General features: G+C 35.0%; 1 long non-coding RNA gene across 1 annotated transcript in view; it reads right to left on the bottom strand.

The window, feature by feature from the left end:
* Positions 1–19,039, bottom strand: part of LOC128651539 (uncharacterized) — a 55,302-nt gene that overhangs the window by 34,187 nt on the left and 2,076 nt on the right. The window lies entirely within an intron of this gene.

Genomic DNA, 19,039 nt, shown 5'->3' with positions numbered 1-19,039 from the left:
CTATTGGATGTTGCAATCAGCCAATAGGATTGAGCTTTCATCCTATTGGCTGATCCAATCAGCTAATAGGATTGAGCTTGCATTCTATTGGCTATTCCAATCAGCCAATAGAAAGCGAGCTCAATCCTATTGGCTGATTGCAATAGCCAATAGGATTTCCCCCCCTTAATTCCTATTGGCTATTAATCGGAATGTAAGGGATGCCATCTTGGATGACGTCATTTAAAGGGAAACTTCATGAGGTGACATTATAGAAACCTTCAAATATATGAAGGGACTTAATAAAATAGAAGCTGAAAGCATTTTTCACAAAAAAAATGCCAAAATAAGGGGTCACAATGTAAAGTTAGGGGGTAGCAGATTCAGGAGAAATTTGAGGATGCATTTTTTACAGAAAGGGTGGTGGATTCATGGAATAAACTTACATTTGAGGTGGTAAACACAAAGACTGTAAAGGAATTCAAAAATGCCTGGGACATGCATAAGACTATCCTAAGAAAAAAAGTAACATGTAATATGGGTATTGAAACACTTTGTAGCTCAGCTCCACTGTCAGGTGCAGGCCAAAAAAAGGGTGCTGTAATCCCTTCAGTATTCACAAATCCACAGAGAGGCAGCACCTTGCAATATAAAAAGTCTTTATTTCCACATACTGGAATAAAACAGTGGCGTTTCGGGTACAAGACCTTTAATCATGATTAAGGGTCTTGTACCCGAAATGTCACTGTTTTATTCCAGTATGTGGAAATAAAGACTTTTTATATTGCAAGGTGCTGCCTCTCTGTGGATTTATGTAATATGGGTAGACTTGATGCCGGCCTTTTTGGTTCTTATCTACCGTCAAATTCTATGTTTCTATGTTTCTATATACTATATATTTTAAATTTGTTGCCCAACGCTGCACGACTTACCCCCTATGCTGCACTCAGTTATTTGCTGTGTCTGACAGCATCAGAACAAGATGCCCATTGGAGCCTATGAAAGCGTGAGCGCAAAGCTTCCGTGCAAAGGGAATGCAAGGTCGCATTCACATTGTACTTTACTTATAATACCAGCGCACATTTACACATATCATGCTCATGAAAGAAAGAATGCATCTGAATTTTGGATAGAAGCATTTTTGCACTAAATGTCTTACCTTGTAACAAAAGCATTTTTTTTCAGTAAGAGCCATTATGGTAAAGCAAAGCATATGTACATATGCTCCTTACAGCACAGAGAAAGTTCTCTTTGAAAGAATGATCAAAAAACATTAGTATAGTGAGAGGGATGAGTACAGTTGAGGAAGGGGTAGTGGAGAAACAGGCTTACTGGTAGGTCACTGAGGTTTCAACCTACTTTTGGCCACTAACATTTCCATGCACTGTTGCCAACCAAACAAACATTGATTAAGTAGAACCAATACTTTTCCTATTAAAAGTTCTGATTGGCTATCCTGAAAAACTAAATGTAAAAAGACAATGGAGTCAAACACATCACTATAATCCTAAATGCTCATTTTGATGATCATATATGTTTTAATTTCATATTTGAGCAATATTTTTATTTTTTATTAAACCAAAAAACAGTTTATCTCCTATAAATGCTACCTTTGCATATTATACCTATGTATGTTTTTAGCACTGTGGAATCTGTTGTCCCTCTTCAAGGGAAGAGGACATGAGAAATGATGTTTCAGATAAAGAAAATGCTTTATTGCGCTGGATTTTTAATATATATATATATATATATATATATATATATATATATATATATATATATATATATATATATATATATATATATATATATATGAGTCAATTGGTATTTTGATATGTGCTGTGCACACTGCAGATGTTAAATCTGCTTGAAAGTTTCTCCTGATGTATTTCAATTGCTGCTGGGATTTCCACTATCACCAGTGGAAAGGATAATGAGAGTATGTAGTAGAGGGATCGAGATCCAGCGCTCAGAGAAGGGAGAAAAGACAAGAGAAACACAACTTATGGTGCAGTATGTAAGCCCTTGATATGATGTAGACAATAAGAATAAAGAAAGGTTCTCACCTTGTTCAACCTCAAACATGTGATGTATGTAGTTTGAACGGGGGAGGTTTTTAAATCCCTTTCTGTGTTAGAGATGTTACTTTATCATCAACCTTTTGGAGTATGGGATTTCTTTCCTCTGCCTCCTGGAGTGTGGTTTTTGCTCCTTTGCCTCCTGGAGTATGCTGTTTGCTCCTTTTCCTCTATGAAGTATGGAAGAAGTAGGAAATGATACTAAAATAATGCACTTAATTTTATGCTTTATAGATAAAAAAAACTAATTTATTCAATAAAAACAAACATTATCCAAAAATTGTATTTGGGGAATTTTTGCAGGTTACAGACTCAAATTTAAGTTCGTAATACTGATTTTCCTGCACTGAATCTCAAATGTTATCTGGTGCTTGTACTTTCCGGAAAACCAGAAGTAAGAAAACTATTCCAAAAAACAGGTGTTTCCTATCTTGACACCTTGCAGTGATGGAAGCCTTCCTGTCAGTGTCTGAGTTAGTATCTTGTTTGTGTTCTATCTATATACAGTAAAGCTGGATATCGATGAAACTGTTCCAAATAGTTCCAGATTTTCATCCGTCTCGCCCGACTGGAAGTGACGTCAATAATGGGCGTGCCCTTTTGCGTTTCGTGAACTGTGTTCACTTCGTCAAAGGGTTATTGATGTCAGTTGCGGTGCGGCGAAACAGACGAAAATCTGGAACTATTTTTAACAATTTCATCGCTATCTAGCTTTACTCAATAGTTCTACACATAGATAGAACACAAACAAGATACTAACTCAAACACTGAGAGGATGCCTTAAGGCTTCCATCACTGCAAGGTGTCAAGATAGGAAACACCCGTTTTTTGGGATAGTTTTCTTACTTCCGTTTTTCTGGAAAGTACAAGCACCAGATAACATTTGAGATTCAGTGCAGGAAAATCAGTATTACGAACTTGAATTTGGGTCTGTAACCTGCAAAAATTCCCAAATACAATTTTTTAATAATGTTTGCTTTTATTGAATAAATTTGTTTTTTTATCTATAAAGCATAAAATTAAGTGCATTATTTTAGTATCATTTCCTACTTCTACCATACTTCACATTGGAAAAGGTGTGATCATCATTCTACTATCACACTCTACCATACTCCATAGAGGAAAAGGAGCAAACAGCATACTCCAGGAGGCAGAGGAAAGAAATCCCATACTCCAAAAGGTTGACGATAAAGTAACATCTCTAACACAGAAAGGGACACAAAAAAACTCCCCTGTGCAAACTACATACATCACATGTTTGAGGTTGAACAAGGTGAGAACCTTTCTTTATTCTTATTGTCTACATCATATCAAGGGCTTACATACTGCACCATAAGTTGTGTTTTTCTTGTCTTTTCTCCCTTCTCTGAGCGCTGGATCTGGATCCCTCTAATATATATATATATATATATATATATATATGCATGTGTTATGTGTTTACATGACTATATATGTTTTTATGTCTGCACATAGATATTTTAACCTATTATAACACAAATACACATTTATAGATATTTATAGATATTTATATATAAACACACACACCTATATATAAACAAATATATATAGGTTTCAAGTTGCGCTAAATATTCTAGCACAGTTTCGTCTTTTGCTCGAGTGCAACCTATAACTTTCAACTTATAATATGAGCGCTGTTTAGGGAGGTCACAATATTCATTGAACTAGAGCAATGTCAGCCACGCTAACCCTTAATGGGGTATCATGTTGAGTATTTTTTAGTATAAGGGAAATTAAGTTTTTTTCTTTTGTATGTGACAGAGTGGGGGGGTTCTTGATGTATTATCTGGTCCCTTATACAGGAGGGCATTAACCCCATTTACCCCTTATCGACCAAGGACGTGTCTGACACGTCCTCTGGGGTTTCAAATGCTGGAAGCATGCGTATCACATTTACATTAATAACTCTAAAAATGTATGGGAAGGAGGAAGAGGGAGGAGAGAATAAATGTTGAGCAAGGGATCTGGGAGGGGAGGGGTAGGGTATTGAGGGGGGGCAGCTACAATACAAAAATTATTTTATTCTACAGGGATTGCAGAATTATTAGGCAAATTAGTATTTTGACCACATCATCCTCTTTATGCATGTTGTCTTACTCCAAGCTGTATAGACTCGAAAGCCTACTACCAATTAAGCATATTAGGTGATGTGCATCTCTGTAATGAGAAGGGGTGTGGTCTAATGACATCAACACCCTATATCAGGTGTGCATAATTATTAGGCAACTTCCTTTCCTTTGGCAAAATGGGTCAAAAGAAGGACTTGACAGGCTCAGAAAAGTAAAAAATAGTGAGATATCTTGCAGAGGGATGCAGCACTCTTAAAATTGCAAAGCTTCTGAAGCGTGATCATCGAACAATCAAGCGTTTCATTCAAAATAGTCAACAGGGTCGCAAAAAGCGTGTGGAAAAACCAAGGCGCAAAATAACTGCCCATGAACTGAGAAAAGTCAAGCGTGCAGCTGCCACGATGCCACTTGCCACCAGTTTGGCCATATTTCAGAGCTGCAACATCACTGGAGTGCCCAAAAGCACAAGGTGTGCAATACTCAGAGACATGGCCAAGGTAAGAAAGGCTGAAAGACGACCACCACATAACAAGACACACAAGCTGAAACGTCAAGACTGGGCCAAGAAATATCTCAAGACTGATTTTTCTAAGGTTTTATGGACTGATGAAATGAGAGTGAGTCTTGATGGGCCAGCTGGATGGGCCCGTGGCTGGATTGGTAAAGGGCAGAGAGCTCCAGTCCGACTCAGACGCCAGCAAGGTGGAGGTGGAGTACTGGTTTGGGCTGGTATCATCAAAGATGAGCTTGTGGGGCCTTTTCGGGTTGAGGATGGAGTCAAGCTCAACTCCAAGTCCTACTGCCAGATTCTGGAAGACACCTTCTTCAAGCAGTGGTACAGGAAGAAGTCTGCATCCTTCAAGAAAAACATGATTTTCATGCAGGACAATGCTCCATCACACGCGTCCAAGTACTCCACAGCGTGGCTGGCAAGAAAGGGTATAAAAGAAGAAAATCTAATGACATGGCCTCCTTGTTCACCTGATCTGAACCCCATTGAGAACCTGTGGTCCATCATCAAATGTGAGATTTACAAGGAGGGAAAACAGTACACCTCTCTGAACAGTGCCTGGGAGGCTGTGGTTGCTGCTGCACGCAATGTTGATGGTGAACAGATCAAAACACTGACAGAATCCATGGATGGCAGGCTTTTGAGTGTCCTTGCAAAGAAAGGTGGCTATATTGGTCACTGATTTGTTTTTGTTTTGTTTTTGAATGTCAGAAATGTATATTTGTGAATGTTGAGATGTTATATTTCACTGGTAAAAATAAATAATTGAAATGGATATATATTTGTTTTTTGTTAAGTTGCCTAATAATTATGCACAGTAATAGTCACCTGCACACACAGATATCCCCCTAAAATAGCTATAACTAAGAACAAACTAAAAACTACTTCCAAAACTATTCAGCTTTGATATTAATGAGTTTTTTGGGTTCATTGAGAACATGGTTGTTGTTCAATAATAAAATTAATCCTCAAAAATACAACTTGCCTAATAATTCTGCACTCCCTGTATATAAAAAAACAAAAAACACACAGACAGCTGCCAGTACCCAAGATAGTGGCAAATAGGTAGAAGGGGGGTTAGAGAGCTGTCTGGGGGGGATCAGGGAGGTTTGGGGCTAAGGGGGATCGAACACTGCAGAATCAATATTAAAAAAAAAAAAAATGTTTTTTATTTTAGTACTGGCAGACTTTCTGCCAGTACTTAAGATGGCGGTAACAATTGTGAGATGGGGGAGAGAAGAGATCTGTTTGTGGGGGGTCAGGGAGGGATCAGGGGGTGGGATGTGTCAGGTGGGTGGCTGCTCTCTACACCTAAAATTAACCGTACAAGCTACCTAATTAACCCTTAACTGCTGGGCATAATACAAGTGTGGTGCGCAGCAGCATTTAGGGGCCTTCTAATTACCAAAAAGCCATATATGTCTGCTATTTCTGAACAAAAGGGGATCCCAGAGAAGCATTTACAACTATTTGTGCCATAATTGCATAAGCTGTTTATAAATAATTTCAGTGAGAAACCTAAAGTTAGTGAAAAAGTTAACGATTTTTTTTATTTGATCGCATTTGGCGGTAAAATGGTGACATGAAATATACCAAAATGGGCCTAGATCAATGCTTTGGGTTGTCTACTACACTACACTAAAGCTAAAATGAACCCTACAAGCTACCTAATTAACCCCTTCACTGCTGGGCATAATACAAGTGTGGTGCGCAGCGGCATTTAGCGACCTTCTAAATACCAAAAAATAATGCTAAAGCCATATATGTCTGCTATTTCTAAACAAAGGGGATCCCAGAGAAGCATTTACAACCATTTGTGCCATAATTGCATAAGCTGTTTGTAAATAATTTAAGTGAGAAACCTAAAGTTTGTGAAAAAGTTAGTAAAAAAAGTTAGCGATTTTTTTTTATTTGATCGCATTTGGCTGTGAAATGGTGGCATGAAATATACCAAAATGGGCCTAGATCAATACTTTGGGTTGTCTACTAAAATAAAATATATACATGTGAAGGGTTATTTAGGGATTCCTGACAGATATCAGTGTTACAATGTAGCTATGGCTAATTTTGAAAAAAAAAAAAAAAGGTTTGGAAATAGCAAAGTGCTACTTGTACTTATTGCCCTATAACTTGTAAAAAAAGCAAAGAACATGTAAACATTGTATATTTCTAAACTCAGGACAACATTTAGAAACTATTTAGCATGGGTGTTTTTTGGTGGTTGTAGATGTGTAACAGATTTTGGGGTCAAATTTAGAAAAAGTGTGTTTTTTTCCATTTTTTCATCATATTTTATAAAAAAAAATATAGTAAATTATATGATATGATGATAATAATGGTATATTTAGAAAGTCCATTTAATGGCGAGAAAAACTGTATATAATATGTGTGGGTACAGTAAATGAGTAAGAGGAAAATTACAGCTAAACACAAACACCGCAAAAATGTAAAAATAACCCTGGGTAAGAAAATTGAAAAATTGTCTGGTCACTAAGGGGTTAAAGTCCTGTGCATTCGCTATTAATTATATTATTGTGTAGCCATTATATATGTTTTGGTAGAATATGAAAAAAAATTCTATTTACCTGTGTCCTGCCTAGATTAATATTTTGTTTATTTTTTCTATAGACTGATCTAACAGTCAGTTTTATTTTTTCCGTGTGTAGTTAATTAAAAACAACACAGACCTTAAAATTGTTTTGCAAGATGTATGTTGATTGCAACAAATAGTTGCTAGGTAGTTGTCACCCTTTTAAACTCCTGGCTTGTTTTTCATGGATCAAGATTCTTTTGGCTTAGTCTGAAACAAGACAAAGTAGAATCTAATGCCAGTGCAATATGATTTGTGTTATAAAAGAGCAGTAGAATAATACTTAAGTCTTAGAAAGCATTGGAAAAATATTGTAATAAAATAAGATGTTGACAACTATTTAAATATAAATATGGTAGAATGGATATAAAAGGGTCAGTCTAGTCCAGAATTTGTATTGTTTAAAAGGGTAATCCCTTTATTACCTGTTCCCCAGTTTTGCATGACCAATACAGTTATATTAATACACGTTTCTGCCTCTTTGATTATCTTGTATCCAAGCATCTGCAGACTGCCCCCTTATTTCATTTTTTTACAGACTTGCAATTTAGCCAATCAGTGCCCTCTCATAAGTAACTCCACAGGCGAGAGCACAATGTTATCTATATAGCACACATGAACTAACACCCTCTAGCTGTCAAACACTGTCAGATGCATTGAAATAAGAGGTGGCCTTTAAGAGCTTAGAATTAGCATATGAGCCTACCTAGGTTTAGCTTTCAACAAAGAATACCAAGAGAATAAAGCAAATGTGATGATAAAAGTGAATTGGAAAGTTTTTTACATACCCTATCTGAATCATGAACATTTAATTTTAACTAGACTGTCCTTATAATGAAAAAAAAAAACACAAATGTATACTATATTTGAATCATGTTTGCTTTAAGTAAAAATTGTTCATAAATAATAAAATGATTTGTAAATAACAGCATCAACCAATAACATTGCTGCTACTTAACCTCTCTGCCACCTAAAATGTAGTGGATTTCAATCATCCCAATCCCGATCCAAACAGAATGATTGACAGCCCCTGCTCACGGGCAGCCAATTGCGGGTGGTATTGCACAAGCACTGTCTTGTGCAATGTTAAATGCAGACTGCAAACAATAGCGCATGGTCAGACAGACAAGTTGCATGATAGCAAATCTGGTCCACCTGGCAGTTGATAAGTGTAGGGTTTTTAGGGAATTTCATTCATAGTTTCTACAAACTAGTTTAAATAAATATACAATTTAGGCTAATTATATTTATGTGCAATATTTTTGCAAGCTAGCATAATACAGGATTTTCACAAATCAATATTTCTAGACCTTTGGCTTAAAACTAATCTGTAAGTGTGCAAAGAAATGGACTGAAATAATTATCTTTCTAGTAATTAATATCTTCTATCTTTTCTTTAATTTGCACTTTAGGAGCATCCCTCAACCCTTTGTTTAGGTAACTGAAATGGTCAAAAGAGACAATTTTATGGAAATAGACACTAATGGATAGATTATCAAAAACCCACCACCTGGTTTATTCACCACAAGTTAATTTAAAACAGCCCTTTAGTATAGAAGTTTACTGACAAGATTCTAGAAAGGAAAACTTTATTGCTTAAAATATTAATAAATACAGTGCAAGAAACTACTTAGGATCAGATTACGAGTGGCGCACAAACGTTTGCGGGCTAGCGATAAGGGTTTTTTTGCAGTTGTTTGTGCTCATCGAGCTTCATATTTCGAGTTGAAAATAAATGTGATCACTTGAACCCAATCGTGATTTACGCTAGAATGATTACCGTGACTTCAGAGCTCTGGTTAACTGTTTTGCAAAACAATAAAGTGTAACAAAACACATAAAAAAACATTACAAAGTACTCTTACACTCATAACACTATCTAATAAAAAATATTAAAAAAGAAATATTGCACACAAAAGTTATAAAGGCTCAAAGAGATCTCAGGTGTTAGAAACAAAAAAGCAGGCAAAGGACTTTAACGTAGGAATACATGCATATACATTTCTAGAGATGTACTGTATATAGGAATATCTATTTACATTTTTTAAAACATATTCTGCTATGTGCGGAACATAGGAATGGGAAATAGTTACAGTAAATACATAATTAAAAACCTTTATTACAAATTAATATTGCAGAATTATTTTTTTTTATGTTTTCATTTACTTAAATAAAAATTACTTCAATGCACTTATATACTGTATATGTATGTATGTGTATATATATATATATATATATATATACATATATACATATATATATATATATATATATATATATATATATACAATCTTACCACTGCACTCCCTCTTTAGTGTTAACTGCTTGTGCAGATATCCAAATTCTTACAGGGCTTCACACACCTCGCAACACAGCTTAGTAACTCACTTGTCTTTTATTTCTTTTCAATAATCACATCCCAATGTTTCGTTCCAGGCACTGGACCTTTGTCAAGGGAAACTTTACCCAAGTTCACAGCATATTCCAAACAGCATAATAAGCTTAACATTGCCTACCTGCTTTTAAACAAAATGCCAAACCGCTACCTTACGGTTACCGGAGGTGATGTCAGAGCACTTCCGGTCCTGACTCTAATTGTAAATAACATTTTTACTGAATGTTCACTTATCAAACATATTTAAGAAATTAATAGTGCCAGTTGATTCCCACATGGCTAACTAGAAGAACCGCATTGGTTTCAATATTTATAATTATCCTGATCACCAGAAATTACCCTTATAGCCTTAAAACATAGCAACCAACACACTGATGGCCCCCACATTACTTCTGGTCATGAAACCTTAACCAAACCAATCTTAACCTAATTATTACATGTTATAGACATTATATACATTACAGAATATTGTGTACTCTTAATCAAACAATATCATGCTTTACAGCCCCAGTGTAACACATTTACCACTATTACTTATTTGTGGTTCAGCTTAATTTGCAGTCATATCCTTATTGAAGGCATACATTAGAGGCAAATGCATTGTATTTAAAACACTACTTTCAAATGTACACAGATCGCCCCCAGGCTGGGAATTCTTATCTTTCAGATAAAAAACAGGACATAGACACCTGATTATTCAATCCTTTAGGGTGTAATGTTCCAAGCTTATAGATTCATTCCACCCTCCCATGCAGCAGTAATTTCTTCACATCACCTCCCCTGGGTGGTCTCAAGATTCTATCAATAGGCATACATCTTAAATCTGCCACAGTGTGCCTTTTTTGCAGAAAAGGCAGCGCCACAGGATGCTCACTTTCATCACCCTTCAACGCTGCTTTTATAGTAGAGCAATGTTTAGCCATCCTTGCCTTAAAGGGGCGCTCCGTCTTGCCGACATAGGTGAGGCCACACGGACACTTGATAATATAGACCACCTGTCAGTGGTAACAATATTTTATGTTCATTTCTGTAAATACTGAAAAAGATAGATACACTTCCAATTAGGTTTTTGAACCGCAACTGTAGATTTGTTTTTTTTTTTTTAAATAGTTTGGGAAAGTAGAACCTCTTGTAGATATAGCAGTGTGGTAGTGCTCCTGCTTCCAGGCACATATGAAATGGATTATGTTAGAATTTTATATAACATATGAAGCAGAAACTCTCCCTTAATTTAGGTGTTACTCTATACTCGACCTCTATAGCTGTATAGGTGGCAACATTTGTGATACGGCAGAGGATTATATGAGACACACCATTAGATAAAATATTACAAATATTTCATTATAAAGCATGTAACATAAATACTTACTGTGAGGTTAATCTGTGTGAACAGAGTAGTAGCCGGTTGTGGTGGAAAGTAGTTTTGACGCCACTCCACGAGTCACAGGCAAGCTGTTCGTGAGAGATGAGGATAGAAATCCTAAGTGTAAGCAATAATACGTAAGTCCCAGAATCATACCTTGCTGGAGAGAGCTGTAATGATTCGGAGAGAAGGAAATAGACTCACCGGTATACTGAGCCATGTGTGGATGTCGGCGTGTGACGTCACCATAGCTGATGGAAGCTTCAGACGGGATTCTCGGATAGCTTTAGCAGAGTTAGCAAATAACGAAGTCCGGTTTTGCAGAAGTAAGCAAAGCAGTATTCCTGTAGTTCAAGTTCAACGGCTCAGAGGATAGTAATACTTATGGATAAGCATCAATACCAAGCTCTGATTAGAGGGTTATGTGAACCTTTATACCGTTTAAGTGGTTCATGGTACCTACCCTTAAAGGTGTACAAGGGGTTATTCATATGAGTATTTGAAAATAAGAGTCGTTATAAGGTTGGTAAATAACAATGGATATGATACCACCATATCTGATGTGCATGTGAGTCTGTGTTTCAGAGTTACATTTTTGCCAGTGCGAGGGTGACTAAATGATGGACCAATAATCAAGGAATTACATGTCATACATCCATCCGAGTGATAACGTCCTGGCTTCACTGCCCTTTTCTCATGGCATAGCTTTCCACAGGATCTGCTCTGTTCAACATGTCCTTCAGGTTCTTTCCTCTTCAGAATCCTACTAGGGGGCAATCAGCACAAACCTTACCTTAAATATTATAAGATGATAATAATTCCCAATATTGCCTTATTGATTTACTTAACTGCATTGACTGCAAATTGTACACTGGGGTGAAGACAAAAGAGGGTGGTTCATTAGGAGTCAATTTTTCTTTACCTTCACTGGCCCTAATCTGAGCCTTTTTAACTGTACAAGGTTTATACCCCCTCTCAACAAATCTATCATACATATCCTGTTCCCTAATCTGTTTTACAGAGTCCTGAGTCACAACTCTACTAACCCTTGTAGTCAAGGATATGTTACAGTTTTTGCAGATTCTGAGAGATTTTCCAACTCCTGTGACTGAATCTATGATACTAGTTACTCTAGACGTATCTAGTTTATATACGAACATCCAGATTAAAGGATTACTTTCTGTTATAATTTTTAAGCTAAACAACTAACATATTAAAGTTAATAAACATTAATTAAAACCTACTGACCTATATTTTCTCCAAAACGAAGTTTCATAACGTTCTAAAAGTTATATCTTTTATTCGCCGATGATGTCACGTTATTCTGCCCACTATTTTCAGCACTGCATGTTCAAAATACTTAAACCAATAACTTTGTGTTTAAAGCGCCATTTTGAAACCTAGGTATTGTAAGCGGATTGGTACAGAGCAAAGGATACCCACGGAGTGGGTTTGGAAAACAATTAAATTTGCAGACAAGATTTCTGATATACGGTAGAGATATGTTAATGAAATGCTATTGATAAAAAGCGTATTTGGGGTAGTTAGTTAGTAACAGGCATAGAAAATATTTACTTACAGTGGCCCTTTAAGGTTGGTATAAAGGAAGTTGGTGATATTATTCAGACTAATGCTTTATATGAGGGACCTCATCCTCAATATTTGCTTGAGCTCCTTAATTTTGTTCTGAATAAGAATTATTTTAAATTTGAGAAAGAGTTTTATATACAAAAGCTTGGGACGGCATTGGGTTAAACTGTGGCCCCATCATTCGCCAACATGTTCATGTTTGATTTTGAAAAAGAAATACATCTTAGGTGATAAAGTGTATTCTCCATTGATTATTACATATTGCCGGTACATAGAAGACCTTTGTTTGTCTTTATGTAAAATGGAATTGGCTGAAAATTCTTTTTTATTGGGTATATTTGATGTGAAGTTCTCTCACCATATTCTCATATAGAAGATTGACTTACAGGCAGCAAGGGCTGGGTACTCACCAACCAGCACCTGTTTAGGTTCTGGGACCAGCGCCAGCACATGCCCAAGGTTTCAGTCAAAAAAAGTTAAAAAGCTTAAATGACCCTGGAAGTCTCTCTGATTTATCTCATCGTGTATGTGCTGACAGATGCCTTACAATAAATAACAAACATATTAAACAAACAAAGTTATTTTAAATTTACATTTGGTACCTTTGTTTATGTTTGCAACAACTCTCCTATGGGTTTTTCAGGTCATGCGATATTAACCCTAACCTTCCTGATTTGTTTTCTTCTACACAGTCACCATCTAACAACTGAAAAGGTACCTGCTTTTCAGTGGATTGTTCACTGTTGTCAGTGGTTCACATCCAAAGATTTATCCAGAGTTCTGAGACAGTCTTTACAATATTTTTTACTTAGCCTTTGGGTTCTCCTCTTGGACTGACAAAGCCGCTCTGCCTGACAAGTATACAAATCTGGCAGGGAATAAAAGATAAACTGCATAAACAACATTACAATTTGAGACATATTTGCTTCAAACTGTAATCTGTCATCATCCCTGAGTGCTCACATTATTTTTCATGGAAAACCGCTCACTGCTTGTACGGACTTCCAGGTTCAACTTCAACTTTTTTTTTTTTTGAAAATTCAGTGAGGAGTCACACTCTCAATATAATGTCTAGATTAGAAACCTAAATAGACAAGGTACATTATACACTGCTATTATTACCAGTACAAATACTTCTATTGTGTGCTCTCTCTCAGGTTAAACTCCACTTTCAGGTTATTGCTATATACCTGCATTTTAAAGGCTTAAGAGATTGCCTCACTTGAAAGAGGGGAGTCTGCTCTTTCAAATGGGGGGGTAGAATAATTATACACCTGTGCATTGTTTGATGAGGGGAAGAGGCACTTTTAGTGACACTATTGCCTCCATTAAACACAGAGGGGTATCTGACTCCAATTTAGAAAGAGCAGATGCACCTATAAACAATGTAATTGGTAGGTGACTACCATAAAAATGGCAAATACCTACCTAAGGGCTAGGCTAACTCTGCTAGAAGTGAGCTTTTTGCACACTAACCCAATGCACGCAAAATGCCAAACTTCGAATATATCACAACCGTATTAATGTACTCACCCATAGAAGTCAATGGACCAATAAAAGTGGGGGAAAAAAACAAACATCCAACTCGTGCGCAAACCCGATCACATTTTCTCAAGTGTGCTAATCTGACATGAAAATATTAATATTTCACATTCTAATGTTCTTCACATAGCATAATATGTTCTATTTAGTCATAAATATAAAGATAGATAGATAGATAGATAGATAGATAGATAGATAGATAGATACAGATATACCGGTATATAGGAATAGCTATTTAAAAATACAAAGAACATATTCTACTATATGCAGAAAACTTGAATGTGAAATATTTACAGTAAATACACAGTATAACATTATATACATATGTATTTATGTGTTTATATGTCTGTAAAAACATATATACATATAAATACATATATATATATATATATATATATATATATATATATATATATATATATATATATATATATATAAACACTTAGATATGTGTATGTATGTATCTCTATGTTAAAGCCCTTTGCACCTTAGACTTCATACCTTTGAGCCCTTATAACTTTTTTGTGCAATATTAACCTCTGGTTAATTGTTAGGAGCATTAATTGCTACTGCAAGCTCATGATAGCAATAACCAGCCACTTGTAATGGCTGGTTATTTATCTTGTACCCATAAATGGGCAAATTTGTCCATTTACAGTCACTTGATAAATTAGCTATCCACTTGTAATCTAGGCCTAAATATTTAAGTATTAAATTTTCTTCAATAACATTTTTTCTAACTATATATAGAGTTTAAAAGCTAGTGCAGCTTTAACACTATTATAAAAGAAATGTCATTTTAAAAGAGAACACTATTTGTTAATACAATAAGTCATAACTTTATTTCACAGAAAATAGTGTAAAAAATATAAAAATTGCAGAAATTATAAGACTTGTGAAATACATTTTACTAGGAGGGTGAATATGCAAGGACACTATAGTGTTATCCAGATGGGATTTGCCTTTATCTAGAGGAAGTATATCCATTTAGTCTAAAAAACGAGACATAAATAAATGCATTAATTAACATTGAATAATTCAGAGATTCATATCACTTGAGGGTTATTATTAGGTATTACTGACAGATTGTTCAACAGCATTTGACATTTGGGCTTTTTATTGGAATGTAAATTAAGTTTGGTTGAAATAAAATGTACAGTTTATCTATTGAGGCCAACATATCTTAAATTCCAATTGGATGAGATTCCCATCTTCCATTGCAGATTTAGTAATTCATAGGAAAATAAACAAAACCAATGAAGCACTTGCCAATTTTATCTTCTAACAGGAACAAAAATAATTTCCTTGCAACATGCCAATTTTACTTCAACATATCATCATCACCCTCCTTATGCTACATAAATAGAGTATTATTCTTTAGCTTTCTTTAACTATACCATTTTCCATCACAAACTCTTTAATTATGTTTGTTTCTGTGATCAATTAATGTTAGAGAAAGCATATATATTTTAGAGTTCACAACTTATAAAGCATTATTTTATTGTCCTTGAGATTAAATATTGAATAAAAAAAGTTATGGTTATCAGGAGAAAGCATGTGTTGGTAGAATACCTTACCAACTATGTATCAAACATATACTGGTCTAGATTCAATAACATCCGCCCATGCAACTAATATCTTGTTGGGGAAAAAAGTCACTCTTCATTATAATAAAAAAGCAGGGTCTTTCTTGTAACTGTTCACCACTTGGGACATAGAATGTCTTCCACTGTTAAAGATATCAGTATCACAAAAAACATCTTTTGAAGAGTTGGAGAACAACATAGGCTAAAACAAAAAAGGAGGAATGTAGTAGTGATCATTGTATTGTTTTCACTTTTCTATCTTTGACAGTTTTGAGGTGGGATGTTTACTCCATTGTAAGCATAAACTTAGATCTGATAAGTCTAGAAGACAAAGGAGTAAATGATTAATGAGTGTAACTGTTGGTTGAGTAAATATAGATTTTGGTGTATTCATAGATTGGTGTGCTTTACCATTCTCTTGCTAAATAATTGTTGTTATTATTTGCTGATCTGTTACAAAAATAACAAAGCACATGGTTCCTGGGTTACAGTACATTTGAGACAAAAGTCAAAGTACTTGTAAATTTTAAGGAATTAGTGTCCAGTATCTAAAATGGAAAACAGACTGCTGATCCTCCGCCCGCATCTCTCAATGTATTTAGCATATCAATGATGAATGTGGCTTTAAATGCAGCAAATGCTACCCAGGGTTCTGAACCAAAAATGGGCTGGCTCCTAAGCTTACATTCCTGCTTTTTCAAATAAAGATACGAAGAGTACGAAGAAAAATTGATAATAGTAGTAAAATTAGAAAGTTGCTTAACATTGCATGCTCTATCTGAATCATGAAAGAAAAAATTTGGATTTCATATCCCTATAAATATATAAATATATGTTTAAACTATCTATCATCATCAGCTCTTTCAAAGTAGTCTTCTGTCATTCAACAATAATAATATTTTGATGACTTAGCTATTATATGTCACAACTTCTAGGGCAACTCCACAACCTAATGTTCTCTTTTCTATTGTTGTATTAAAAATACTATAAACCCCTGAAGTTCAATGTCTTCAATTAAACTAAAAATCTTAATACTATATTGCTCAACCTCAAACCAAATGCAACAAACTGAATGGAATTCTTGTGAAAATGATATTATTTTTCCAAACAAGGATACAAATAAAAAAGGGTTCAAATAAAATAGAAAATCTCAATGATATGAAAGCTTCTATCCAAGACAAATATGCATCAAACCAAATGTACATGAATGGGGGCAACCTTCAGTGTTTTTTAGACTTCACACATAGGGCACCATTTATCAAGCAGTGGTTGCTGATTTGGGGGCCCATGTTTCAGGATCACCTGAAAATAAAGTTCAGAAGCAGTGGTCGTAAGACGTAGGTGGTGGATTCAAATCTTCCCAATACGATATGATCGGGATGATTGACAGCCCTTGCTAGTGGCTGATTGGCGGCCAATGAGCAGGGAGAAGCATTACATTTCTGGTGAATGCTTGTGCAATTTTAAATGCAGAGATCGTTTGCCTTCTTCAATTAAAACAACAATCTTAATAATGTATTGCTCATCCTTGAACCGAATACACCAAGCTGAATGGGATTCTAGTGCAAATTATATTTTTTCTCCAAACAAGGATACAAATAAAAAAGGGCTAAAATAAAATAAAAAATCTCAATGATATGATAGCTTCTATCCAAGACAAATATGCATTAATCCAAATTTACATAAATGGGAGCAACCTTCACACAAAGGCCCATGGTTTCAGGATCGCCTGAAGTGAAAGTTAAGAAACAGTGGTCGTAAAATATAGGTGGTGGATTAAAATCACCCCGATTCAATATGATCGGCATAATTGACAGCCAAGTTACAGTTATATTTGTGGTTATATTTGTGGGCCAAGTCATTTCTGCATCTCTCTTAAATATACAAAGAGACTTCCTGATCTTGAGACTTCCTTGTCCGTCCGTCTATTGTAAAATGGAGCTCAATAAATTTACAGTTAATTACACAAGGTTGACATGAAAGAAATGATTGGATTATTGTAATTCTCATATGCAATATACAAAAGTTACATTTAATTATTTGAAAATTAGCTTTGATACAGGTATTTAAATGCTACCCTTCAGTTTTCCAATGTTAACATTCATTCTACAGAAACAGTCACTTAACAGAACCAATGTCAAGGTGAACATTCTAGCAATCAAATGTCAAACGTTCAACAATTGCATATCCCAAGTAGTGAAAATCTTGCTTGAGAAATCATAGGTAATAAATTAGTTAGTAAAGTGATATAGAAACAGCAATTGAGGCTTCTGTTACTTCCCATAGCATTGCAAAGCCTTTACAATTATTAGTACGATGATGATAAACTGATGCTGCACTATATTTCTTTACAACAATTTATAGCATTTGTAAAGCCTAAAATAATGCTTTGAGACATACAATAAGAATTTAAAATTACAAATATTTACTTAAATGTATGTAAAATATTAATATAATTCCAATTATTAAATAAATATATTTTTTTAATGGTGATAATGCACAGTAAGCAGCTTTAGAGATGACAATGGCTTCTTGAATGTGTTCCCTTTTGTGCGCCGAACGAGCAAGGTTATAAAACATATTATATATACAGTATATATATATATATATATATATATATATATATATATATATATATATATACATATATATATATATATATATATATATATATATATATATATATATATATATATATATATATACTGTATATATAGATATACTGTACAGGTGGCCCTGTATACTGTATATATAGATATACTGTACAGGTGGCCCTCTGTTTATGCCGGTTCAATTTGCGCCATTTCAGAATAACAACCTTTTTTTCAGTCATGTAACTGCTATTGAAAAGCAGTTCACTAATTAAAATAGCCAGTAGGTGGAGCTGTCCGCTTGTGTTGCAGCAAAGTTATGCAACTTAGCAGAGTGAAATTAATCTGTGTACACAGAACAGACCTTAGCTATCGAGCAACAAGATCTAGCAGCCACTTCCCTATTATCTTCCTGTACAGCTGCTTGAGGTGAGGATGCCTAACTGCCTATTAATCATTCCAGATTGAAATGCATAGAATAGGGGCAGACCCAATATTATCTTACATGCTAACAATGCAGAGAACTGTTTGCAGAAAAATGCAAGTAAAAAAATGTTTTTGTTCATTAAACTTAGTTTGATGATACAGTCTGTTGTGTGATTATTTAATTAGGTTTATAATTCTGTTTAGCATTTAAAGTCTTAATTTCAAAGCTTTAAATATAATGTATTCATTGTTACTTATGACAATTGTGAGAGGGGCCTGGAATCGAACTCCCTCACTTCCT

The sequence above is a fragment of the Bombina bombina genome, chromosome 3 (assembly GCF_027579735.1).
Source record: "Bombina bombina isolate aBomBom1 chromosome 3, aBomBom1.pri, whole genome shotgun sequence".
Taxonomy (NCBI): Eukaryota; Metazoa; Chordata; class Amphibia; order Anura; family Bombinatoridae; genus Bombina; species Bombina bombina.
The sequence above is the reverse complement of the archived record's forward strand: the minus strand, read 5'-3'. Positions and strand labels throughout refer to the sequence as shown.